This window comes from Bison bison, unplaced genomic scaffold (assembly GCF_000754665.1).
Source record: "Bison bison bison isolate TAMUID 2011002044 unplaced genomic scaffold, Bison_UMD1.0 scf7180017864072, whole genome shotgun sequence".
Taxonomy (NCBI): Eukaryota; Metazoa; Chordata; class Mammalia; order Artiodactyla; family Bovidae; genus Bison; species Bison bison.
This window is the reverse complement of record NW_011494644.1, coordinates 6,280,333-6,292,551: the sequence shown is the minus strand read 5'-3', so window position 1 is coordinate 6,292,551 and position 12,219 is coordinate 6,280,333. Positions and strand designations below refer to the sequence as shown.

Genomic DNA, 12,219 nt, shown 5'->3' with positions numbered 1-12,219 from the left:
ATTAATACCTTATCTAATTAATTAATTAATGCTTATCTGATACCTAAGCTACCTAAGCTCCTGCTTCCTTCCTTCTCCTTCAAAAATTATCTGCCTCTGAAATATTTGAGTAAGATTTTAAGACTTTGTTAAGAGGATGAAGGAAAGTTATGACCAACCTAGATAGCATATTCAAAAGCAGATACATTACTTTGCCAACAAAGGTTCGTCTAGTCAAGGCTATGGTTTTTCCTGTGGTCATGTATGGATGTGAGAGTTGGACTGTGAAGAAGGCTGAGCGCCGAAGAATTGATGCTTTTGAACTGTGGTGTTGGAGAAGACTCTTGAGAGTCCCTTGGACTGCAAGGAGATCCAACCAGTCCATTCTGAAGGAGATCAGCCCTGGGATTTCTTTGGAAGGAATGATGCTAAAGCTAAAACTCCAGTACTTTGGCCACCTCATGCGAAGAGTTGACTCATTGGAAAAGAGTCTGATGCTGGGAGGGATTGGGGGCAGGAGGAGAAGGGGACGACAGAGGATGAGATGGCTGGATGGCATCACTGACTCGATGGACGTGAGTCTGAGTGAACTCCGGGAGTTGGTGATGGACAGGGAGGCCTGGCGTGCTGCGATTCATGGAGTTGCAAAGAGTTGGACACGACTGAGTGACTGATCTGATCTGATCTGAAGAGGATGAAAAGACAGATTACAAACAAGAGAAAATATTTGCAAACACATATCCACCAAAAGATGAGTATCTAAAATACATAAAGAGCTCTCGGGCTTCCCTAGTGGCTCACTGGTAACGAATCTGCCTGCCAACGCAGGAGACATGGATTTGATCCCTGATCCTGGAAGATCCCACATGCCGTGGAGCAACTAGGCCCGTGCACCTCAACCACTTAGCTTGTGCTCCAGAGCCCAGAAAGCCACAACTACTGAGCCCACCTGCCCTAGAGCCGTGCCCTGCAACAAGAGAAGCCACTGCCGTGAGAAGCCCGCACACCACAGCTAGAGAAAAGTCCATGCGTCAGCAAAGACCCAGGACAGCCATAAGTAAGTAAATAAATATTAAAACAAAAAAAGAACTCTTAAAACTCAGCAACAACAAAACCCACAAACAATCCAATTAGAAAATGGGCAAAAGATATGCAGAGACATTTTACTGAAGAGGAGATACAGATGGCAAATAAGAACATGGAAAGAGGGAAATGCAAATTAAAACCATAGTAAGATATCACCTCACACTTAACAAAATAAGTAAAATGAAAAATAATGACAACACCAAATGTTGGCAAAGATGAAACATACATCATTAGTGAGAATGTAAAATGTTATAGCCACTCTGGAAAACAATTTGGCAGTTACTTTTAAAAACTAAAAATGCAACTGCCATGCGACCCCAGCAATTGTGGTCCTGGGCATTCATCCCAGAGAAATGAAAATTTATGTTCACACAAATATCTCTACAAGAACATTTACAGCAGCTTTATTCATAATAGCCCCAAACTGGAAATAACCCAAATGTCTTTCACTAGATAAATGGCTAAACAAACCATGGACTACCCACATTAGGGAATACCATTCAGCTGTAAAAAGGAACAACCTCTTGATACATTCAACAACCTGTATGAATCTCCAGAGAACAATGTTGAGTGAAAAAAAGCCAAACCCCAAAGTCCACATACTGAAAGTTGTAGTCGCTCTGGACTGTAGCCCGCCAGGCTCCTCCATCCATGGGATTCTCCAGGCAAGAATAATGGAGTGGGTTGCCATTTCCTTCTCCAGGGGATCTTCCCAACCCAGGGATCGAACCCAGGTCTTCTGCATTGCAGGCAAACTCTTTACCTTCTGAGCTATCAGGGAAACTAAAATCCACCTATTAAATGATTCCATTTATACGGCATTCTTAAAATCACAAAATCATAGAAATGAAGAACAGATTAGTGGTTGCTAGAGATTAAGACGGGGGTGGAGGTGAGGAGAAAGTAGATGTGGTTATAAAAGTGTAACAGGAGAAATCTTTGTGGTGGTGGAAATGGCTATTTCCTCACTGTAGCTATGGCAATATTCTGACTGTGACATCGTACAAGACCGTTGCAAAACGTTACCATCAGGAGAAACAGGGTACATAATGCATGGGATCTCTCTATATGTTTACTTACAACTGCGTATGAATCTATAATTATCTCAAAATAAAAAGTTTATTTTTTACAAAGGTAAGTTATAACATATAAAGGAAAAAACAAAGGTGATTGTTAAGTATTCCTCACCTGATAGTTAATACTTATGTAGTACTTACCATGGACTAGGTACTTCAGATGACTAATTTAAGCTTTTTAAATCCTACTGTGTAGTACTATTATGATCCTGTTTTACAGATGAGGAAACTGAGGTTAAACAACTTGCCCAAGATGGCATAGTTCAGTGGTGGACCTGGACTTTGAACCCAGGCACTCTGATTCCATTTTAGCCCCTACACTGTAGTATAAAGGTCACGCCACTGTAGAGATACAGTCCAGATCCTAGACTTGCTGTTTTGGCCTCAGGGTCTCCTTCTCCCAGAACTTCCTTTCTCGGGCCTCCAGAGTGTACATCTCCATCTCTCTTTTTATGAAAGTTTCAGCAGCAATAAACCTACCAATGGATCTGTCTTTAAACTTTGAGGGAGTGTAATTATCTCACATAATAAAATGATGGCTGCAAAGCTGATGGATTCAGCAGTTCTGTAACATCCATCAAGTCCACGTTCTTTCTGCTGTTCCATTCTACCATCCTTTCCTAGGAGCTTCCTCATGACCTCAAAGTGGCTGCCCAAGCTCCAGGCAGCATTTTCTCACAACAGTATCCAGAGTTAGGAGAGGGATTGTTTCTTCCCTGTTTGTCTCCTCTTGATCAACAAGGAAAACCTCTACCGGGAGCCCCAGTACAGTCGCCACTCATGTCTCATTGGCCAGAAATGCCTCATGTCTCCACCTCTAAGCCCATCATTAAGTAGAGGGAATAGGAAAACGTAGTTTGTTTAGACTAATTATGCCACTTCCTGGGGGCAGAGGCCACCACCCCTGAAGAACGAGATCTCATGGAGTACAGATGGTAGTTGAAAGATGAAAAATTTTTAAAGCAAGTTCTATTACAAAAGAAAAACAATGCTTGCTGTCTAGGGAAAATTAAATTTTCATTGCACTTTGCTAACAGGAGTGGCCCTCACCTTGGGAGTCACCCTCTTCAAGTACAAGCACCTGGGGTTGAGCATGAACTGTCAGAAACAGGACAGGCCAGCTCAGCAGTTCTCAAACATAAATGTGCCCAAGAATCACCATAGGAGACTGGTGGAAAGGCTGGAACTTGAACCGAAGTTCATGTAATTCTAACATCTGGGTTTATAGCCACTGTCTTATTGAGCTCCTATGTGCTTGCTATTGCCCTAGGAGGTCCCTTAACACCTAGAGGCTAAGAAGTTTCCCTTAGTTAAGTGAGCCCCTGAGACCCGGTTAATCTCTCAAGTCTGTTACCCAACGGCTGTTTGCTGCTTGAAAATCAGTATGAAAGAGAGAGGGGGAGAGAGAGAGGTGTTGGGAGAAATGAAAGATGCTTTCAATCAGAATGCCAGCAATCCTGGGAGATGGTGGACTCAGAGTCCCCAAAAACCATCTCCAAAGATTCTGCTCAGAGGTAAAAGTTTTTAAGGGGAAAAGGGAGGTGGTCTCGGTTAATCATTGAGATGGGGTCAGGGGGTTAGAGTCACGGTCATCCCCACTTTGTTCAGGCTTGTGTACAAGTTTGGTAACTTGTGCTTTTTCTTTTCCTAGGCAAGGTAGTGTGTGGTCAAGAGATTTGAGAGGTGTGGTAAGACCAGGACGAGTAGAGCATGGGGCTGCCTGGTTTCAGGTTAGTGAGAAGACAAGAGGGTCTCCTGCAGAGAGCTCTTTCTTGCCAAAAGCTGCTTACTTTTCTTGAAGGCCAAAGTTGTGGCTGCCCAGTTCTCCAGCCCTTCAGACAGAGAGAGGTCTGCTCTCCTTTGAAAGTCTTATCCGGGATCCTCCACAAAGTGGTGGCCCCACAGTGTGCTTCCTTTCTGCCCTCAGCCCATCAAGAGTCCTTCTTTTCAATGAAGAAAGGGAGTGTGTGTGATAAACAGATTCTCTCCTGACTTCTCACTTTTTTCATAAGTAATGTCCTAACCAAGAAATGCCTGCCGCTGCTGCTAAGTCGCTTCAGTTGTGTGCGACTCTGTGTGACCCTATGGACAGCAGCCCACCAGGCTCCTCTGTCCACGGGATTCTCTAGGCCTACAGTCCTTCAAAGTTTTGACATCCTATGGCCCTAGAAGCACAGGGAAGTCTGAGGCATGTGTGAGTGAAAAGCAGGAAGAGGAGGCTACAGTTATCCCTGCTGAAAATTGCCTTTCCCTGGGGAGAAACGGCGGGAAATGATCGTGGCCTCTGGATCTCATCAGACACCAAGCATCCCTTAGAATACTTATTGGAATCTACAAAGTTAATGAGCGATTGCCAAAGCTGCCTTCCTGCTAATGCTGCCGCACTGTATTTCCGCTAATGAGCACTGATTGGCACCACATTCAAATGCAAATCTAGGTCTTCGTTTCTTGCAAATAACTTTTTTTCATTTGTTTCTTACAAATAACAAGGGGGGACTGAGAATTTCAGCTTGATTGCAAATCTAATATGGAGTTTGGAGATATTTTATTCTTCCAATCCTTACCCCAAACCTGCCTGCTCACCCCATTCTCCTGGAGTCATCAAAAAAAAAAAAAAAGTCCTTTTGGAGTAGACCTTAAATTTAAAAAGAGATAGTGGGCTCAAATATGCATAGAAGCTGGAACTGATCTGGGGTGGAAAAAAGAGTACATGTGGATGGACACCTGGGTGGATCAGAGTCACACCCTCGTGGTAGTTTGAGTCACTTTTATGGGGCATTTCTTCTGGGTTTCCTTTGGCCAATCATCTCTCTTTTCCTGGATCTGAGTTTGTATTCGGTTTATTTCAAGGTCCTCCCCTGTGTGTGCACACATTTTTAGCCAAGATGGTATCCAGCAAAGAAGTTTATGGATGGTTTGACATCACTAACTACGAGATGATGATCGCCAAAGAGCTTTTCTGGGCATGTGTAGTTGGTAAGGTCTCCTTGACTTTGAGAATAAGGTATAAGTGGTCTTTTATCTCTTACGTGGGCAGGGCTCAGCTCCTCTCTCCTGCTGTTACGGAGTATATGTCCACAAGGGAGAAACTCCAGCTGCTCAGCCTGGGACCCATCTATCTCCTGCCTGAGTACAGGTTCTGACAATCTAACAAGAGGCTGTCTGCACTAGCAGTATTATGAAAAGATGTCCTGCTTCTCCCACCTCTCTTGAATCTTAAGATATTACCATCTTGTAGCTTCCAGGTCTAAGAGTCTTTCATCTTAGTCTTGATCAGTTCAGTTCAGTTCAGTCACTCAGTAGTGTCCGACTCTGTGACCCCATGAACCGCAGCACGCCAGGCCTCCCTGTTCATCACCAATTCCCGGAGTCTACCCAAACCCATGTCCATTGAGTCAGTGATGCCATCCAACCATCTCATCCTCTCTCATCCCCTTCTCCTCCTGCCCTCAATCTTTCCCAGCATCAGGGTCTTTTCTAATGAGTCAGTTCTTTGCATCAGGTGGCCAAAGTACTGGAGTTTCAGCTTCAACATCAGTCCTTCCAATGAACACCCAGGACTGATCTTCTTTAGGATGGACTGGTTGGATCTCCTTGGAGTCCAAGGGACTCTCAGGAGTCTTCTCCAGCACCACATTTCAAAAGCACTCTTGATATCCATTGTTAAAAAATAAAATTCAACTCAACAAATCACGAATCAAGCAATATTCAATCTAGCGGATAGAAAGGAGCTCCAAAGAACAGACAAGGCAAGAGATTTTGCGGGCAGAAGGGAGCAGGAACAAGGAAGCTGCACTAGGTAGAAAGTGGATCAAGCTTATTATCCTCAGAGCCGATGTCAGGGGTCTGTCGGGCCGCCTAATTAATGCTGATCAGGCAATTTCTGACTGACTGGGGTAAGATTCCATTTCTGGGAGAGTCGAATCTGTAATTAGGTCTTGGTTTGATTGATATGGGGCTTGGTATTGGAGAAGGAAGTGGCAATCCACTCCAACGTTCTTGCCTGGAGAATCCCATGGACAGAGGAACCTAGTGGGCTGCAGTCCATAGGGTCGCACAAGTGACTTCATTTGGGGACTCTCGTCTTTAACACTGTCGGGGGTGTGTGTTCCTTTCCCTTGGTTCCGTCTCATCACAACGAAGCTTTGAAATGATGCAACAGTGTTACAGCTCGGTTACAGCCTGCCAGGGTCCAGCCCCGGCTGATCCAGGGTATTCGAAGGAGAGACGGCGTAGGCGACCTATTTATTTAAATATTTATCAAAGGTATAAAGAGTAATAGGATGAGGATAGCTCAGTGAGGAAATTCAGTGGAGAAAAGCGGCTGAAACAAGGATAACTCAGTAGGAAAATTCAGTGAAGAAAAGAGACTGAATAAAATTCCAAAGCAGGGAATTTACGTCATCTACAAAGGCCGAAGGCGTCCTCCCGTTCTCCCGAAGGAGAGGAGACACTAAGGCCTCCCCGGTCAGATCTTAGAAGCCCAGGCAAAATTAGTAGGCTTGACGAGCTTCCCCGCCTCAGAGGAAAAATTCAGCCAGAAGGTGAAAGAAAGAACCACATGGGGAGACCAAATTTCGGTGGACAAAAAAGGGGCGTACTTTATTTTCCAAAGTAGTTCTATACCTTAAGTTGTGCATAGAGGATAATGGGGGAAGGGGTGGAGTCATGCAAGGACAGCAGTTCCTGGTCCTAATCGAAGCCAGGCTTTCAAACTTATCATATGCAAAAGTTCAGGTGATTTACATCATCTTCTGGCCAGGAAGCCTGTTAACATTTTAAGAAACTTATTTTTCTCTAAAGGTGACTATTCTAAAGTCAGGCGCCAGCCTCCAAAAAGCATTGGATAAAGTTGCATTCCTATACTGCAAAGGTGAGGTGGGCTCAATCAAGAAAAGAATTAACTCAAGGGTCCAAGGTTACAAACATTGAGGCTACTACTTACATTTCTATACACCCATTGTATTAATCAATACACTGCCAAGGACACAGTAGGTAAGGAGTATGGAGACTTAGCAGCAAACACTGGCCCAATAAGTGAAAAACCCTTCACCAGTACAATTTCTAATCAATCTTTTAACTACTCAAAGGAATCTGTGTTTAGACAGTTTAGAACATCTCCTGCCTCTCACAGTTGGGAGGCTCTGAACAATCACATGTGGCCGGAAAAACCTATTCAGGCAGGCTAGAGGATTTCCAAAGGAGTTTGTAGGTTGAAACACTGTCACACCCAGGAATTATTAACTGGAGCTGTAAGCTAACTCTTTTTTCAGAGAGAGATAGCCCCCCGTAAAGTCAGAGGTGTAGGTGAAAGCACAAAGCAGAAAGCAGGCAGACTCTGGTTTTGGGGGTAGATGCTCGAGAATTTCCAGGGGGACTCCTGAGGCTGGATCCCGCCTTTGCATATGCCAAGCCTCCTTCCTCATGACCTTTGCCACGGGTGGAGTTCCTCACGCTGGCTCCCGACAGTGATAGAATTCCAGTTGAGCTATTCCAGATCCTGAAAGATGATGCTGTGGAAAGTGCTGCACTCAATATGCAATATGCACTCAATATGCAATATGCACTCAATATGCAATATGCCAGCTCCCGGCAACAGCCCAAGAGTTTATTAAGCAGACAGAAGATCGTACACCCCGAGAAGTGAGGGCAGGCCACCCCAAAGGAGTGGCCTCAACCTGTCTTGGCTTCCCTTTTTTAATACTTTTTGTCTCCTCCCCATTGGAACCTGATTGGTTCATGAATACATAAAATAAGGCTCATATATGTAAGGCAAGCACAGAGAAAAAGAGAGCGAGCTGGGCAGTCAGGCAAGAAAAGGGAAATTTATTAGAGGGAAAACAGAGGGTGACTGGCCCTTAAGGAGAACCAGCATCCTCCCTTTCTGACGGATTCCTTCTTAGAGCCTGGCAGTTGCCTTTGCAGCCAGCGGGGCTGCAATGAAAAACCCCACCAGTGCAAAATCCTCTGGAGGCATGGTCAAGTAGCCGGAGGTCTAGAATCTGATGGTCTCGCAGCTTTGAGAAGAAAGGCACCAGTGAGGTAATAGGATGCCATTTGGGCAATTTGGTCAGTCTCAAGGATCACTGTGATTTATTCTTTGTTTGCGAGGTCGGCAAACCCATCTTATCAGTGAGACCCCATGTGGGCCCCATCAATATCTGCCATTGATCAGGAAGGGGGCACTTTTTTCCCACCAGAAGTTCCCACTCCAGTCCTTGGACTTTTCCTTTGTTCTCCTTTTCATCCGCTTTCTAACCACCATTTTGGACTCCCCTTTTTTCCTGCTCTGACTACCTAACAGCACCATCACGTCAACACGTTACTTTAACACACATTGTTGAAAACAGCACTTTAGAGAATAACTGTTCCCCTGTCTGCACTTCTCCTGAGCAATCAGGATCTAGCTCAGACACAGCGGGTGTTTAATGGTTGCCCATTGAGCTAATACATTTATGAGTGGCGAAATGGCCCATTTCTCCAGCCATCTTTTATTCTTTCCATCTATTTCCTACATTCAATGGAATGTGATCGCCCAAAACTAATCCAAGGGAGAGAATCCAGTGCAGTAGCTGGATTCACGAGGATTTCTTCTCCAGAGCTGCAAGGATGCTAAGCCCCACTGGCTGCAAAGGCAACTGCCAGGCTCTGTGATTGAGTGGCCCTTTGGGGGAGGCTGGTTAAGTGAGTTCATCGCTCCTCTCTGAAGCTGATGCACTGGGACACGAGTGCTCAAGTCTGAGGAAGGAGGCAATATAAATAGAACTTGAGGTACCAACTTAACCACCAGATAGACCTGGATTTGAAGCTGAGCTCTTCCCAATAGGAGCTGTGTGAGCTGGGGTGAGTTCCTTAACTTCTCTAAGCATCAGTTTCCTCGTCAGTAAAATGAGGGTGATAAGAGTCTATAGTGAATTGATTGCCGTACCTTGAGGAGGTTTCTTCCATAATCTAATTTTAACTGTGTGACTTGCTTTGACCAATGGGACAGCAGCAAATGCAATGCAAGCAGAAGCTGGAGATGTGCTTGCACATTAGGGCTTACTCTCTCTTGCTGTTAAGAACCTTTCCGCCATTATGTGAACAAGTGTGGGCTGATTGATGAGAGGCATGTGACTGTCATCCAAGCTGACATCAGGCCAGCTCCCAGACATGTGAGTGAGGCTTTCCTAGACCATCCAGCTCCAGCCAAGCCAGCCCAAGTCAGAATAAACCCCCAACAAACCCACAGTAATGTGAGAAATGTTTGTTATCTTAAGACATTACCTTTGAGGGAGGAGGGATTGTCACACAGCAAAAGCTGACCAATACACATTTCCTCACCAGAGTGATGCTTGAGATGTAAATACACATGCATAAAAAGTACTTCAACCAGTGCCTGACACGTAAGCATGTAATCAGTTTGGATCACATAATTGGATCTATGAAACCAGGATACTGGGAGCTTCTGGAAGATGATCTTCATTGAAACAGAGAGAGGCAAGAAAAGAAAGTCTGCTTCATTTACACAATGCATGGGGCCAGACCTGTTTCTCTCACACAAGGCGGCTCTTCCAGACCCTGCAAAATCACCACCAGTCGTTGCTGATCTGCACAGATGTGAGTGTTTCATTCTAGTATCATCTTGATGATCTGTATCAGCTGAAGGATTAGTCAGCGGGAAGGGGGCAGGCCCTTCTACTCCAGTGCCACCAACAAAAACCCATCGGAGACCCAGCGAGTAACACACTCACCCACCAAGGTGCTCTGACAAGAGCCCCTTCCCCACTAGTCAACAAGGTGTGACATAACGAGGCTACAGTGGATTCACTATATGGACATTTACACTTAAACCCAAATTACAATTCCTCTCAGCCTATCACCTCACCCCATCCCTATATCCAAAGAGAAGCATCTAGAAAATTCCCTGGCAGTCCAGTGGTTAAGATTCTGTACTCTCACTGCAGAGGGTCCAGGTTCAATACCTGGTCAGGGAACTAAGATCCCACAAGTCACAAAGCATGGCAGGAAAAATAAAAAGCAACTTCATCTGTACTCACACACGAGTTTTCCGCTGCAGTCTGAAAACACAGAAGTTGCCAAGTTCTTTCTCTCTGCTTCAGACTGAGATGCAAGAAGCCACATCAAGGAACCACTAGCGGACAGTGTCCCGTGTGAGAATGCGCTGGCGTTGGAGTGCCACCTCCCAAAGCTCACGATGCAGAGAGGTCTCCGGGCCCCACAGAGAGTGGATTCTGCACACGAGCGGCCCTTCCCGTCGCTGCATCACGGCAACTGCTCTCAGAGAAAACAGTCCTACAGACAGCATCTTTGTAAAAGCCAAGCATTGGAAACAACCCTGCTGTCCTTCAGCAGTAGAATGAGCTTCTTTTTAAAAAGTGTGGTTAATTTACACAGTGGATGGGAGGCCAAAGAACAGTGAGATTGCACTCCACACAATAGCATGCATGCAGTTCGCAAACATAAAGTTAAGTGAAAGAAAATACCCACAAAAAAAGTATTTTCAATAAATCTACATAAAGCTCAAAAACAAGCAAAATGAAATGACATGACTCAGAGATTCATTCTAAGGTGATAAAATTGCAAAGAAAAGCAAAGGGGTGATTACCAAAAACTCAGGAACATGGTTTCCTTTTGGAAGGCGGGAAGGAAAAGGTTTATAAAGTAAAGAAGTATATGGGGGCTGGTTCTTAGAGGGCTAATTGTTCGAGTTCTTGATCTCAGTGGTGGTTATTTATACAAGTCTTTGCATGCATGGATGCTCAGTTGCTAGTCATGTCTGACTCTTTGCGACCCTATGAACTGTAGCCTTCCAGGCTCCTCTGTCCATGGGATTTTCCTGGCAAAAATACTGGAATGGGTAGACATTTCCTTCTCCAGAGGATCTTCCTAAGCCAGAACTCAAACCCACATCTCCTGCATTGCAGGCAGATTCTTTGCCATTGAGCCAACAGGGAAGCCCCATATGAGTGTTTGCTTTATAGCAATTCTTCTTGCTGTCCACTTACATTTTATGATTTTTTTTTCTTTTTTGCTGCATTGGGTCTTTGTTTGTTGTGGCAGGCAGACTCAGTAGTTGTGGTACCTTCGTTGCTCCGCAGCACGAGGAATCTTAGTTTGTGAACCAGGGATCAAACTCGTGTATCCTGAATTGGAAAGCAGATTCTTCACCACTGGACCACCAGGGAAATCATGAATTTTTCTTTCTGTGTGTTATATACGCCACCCACCTCCTAAGAAAAGATTTTTGAAAAACAATTCTATAGCACATGTTCTTCACACTTCTAATGATGGGGGCACAAACCCATTCTGTGGAGTCCAGCAGATACAGATGCCATGACATCCTCTCATCACCCCTGTTATTCCTGCCTCCCCTCATGGCCTCAGACCCAAATCATCATACTTCCTTCCTAAGCTGTCATATAACAACTCCCATGACCACTGTGGATGCAAAGGGATATTGGTAATGGTGGTGCTGGGAGTGAAAGCTGTTTACTTCTATGATAAGGTCTGAGTTCCTCTTCGGCCAACCAAAATACCAGGAGTAGTAGCAGCAGGGTAGTCAAATAAGACCCTTATAGAGCCTTTCCGGGACAGACTCCCTTCCCCACACCTTTGCTTTAAGCTCCTCTCTGAAATTCCTAGAAAACAGTATGTGATGCACAATTCCTGAGCTTTTTACAGAAGCTAAAACTCCCTCCAAATGGAAGAAATTAACTACCTGATGACCATGAGCACAGCCCTGAGACCTACTGGCACCTAAAGACTGGTAATGTTAGCCCCTGTGACACTTCCCTGTTACCTCACCATCAACCAATCTGAGAATTGCCCATGAGCCAATCATATTCCCTGGGACACCTCTCCTTCACCTGGCCTTTAAAACTGCCTTGCTGAACCCCACTGGGAACTCGGCTCAGGCTTTCTGAGCACTAGCTGTGCCGGACTCCTTGTATGGTGCCCTGCAATAAGCTCTGCACTTTCCTTCACCACAGCCCGGTGTCCGTAGGTTGGCTTTACTGCCGGTAGATGAGCAGATTCACGCTTCACTCAGTAACAGCAGCAGCAGCAGTAACAGTAA

General features: G+C 45.0%; 1 protein-coding gene and 1 non-coding gene across 2 annotated transcripts in view; one reads left to right on the top strand and one right to left on the bottom strand.

The window, feature by feature from the left end:
• PRKCB (protein kinase C, beta) overlaps positions 1-12,219 on the bottom strand; it is a 476,951-nt gene that overhangs the window by 423,154 nt on the left and 41,578 nt on the right. The window lies entirely within an intron of this gene.
• TRNAE-CUC lies at positions 10,045-10,117 on the top strand. Its single transcript has one exon. It is a non-coding gene; the product is annotated as a tRNA-Glu (tRNA).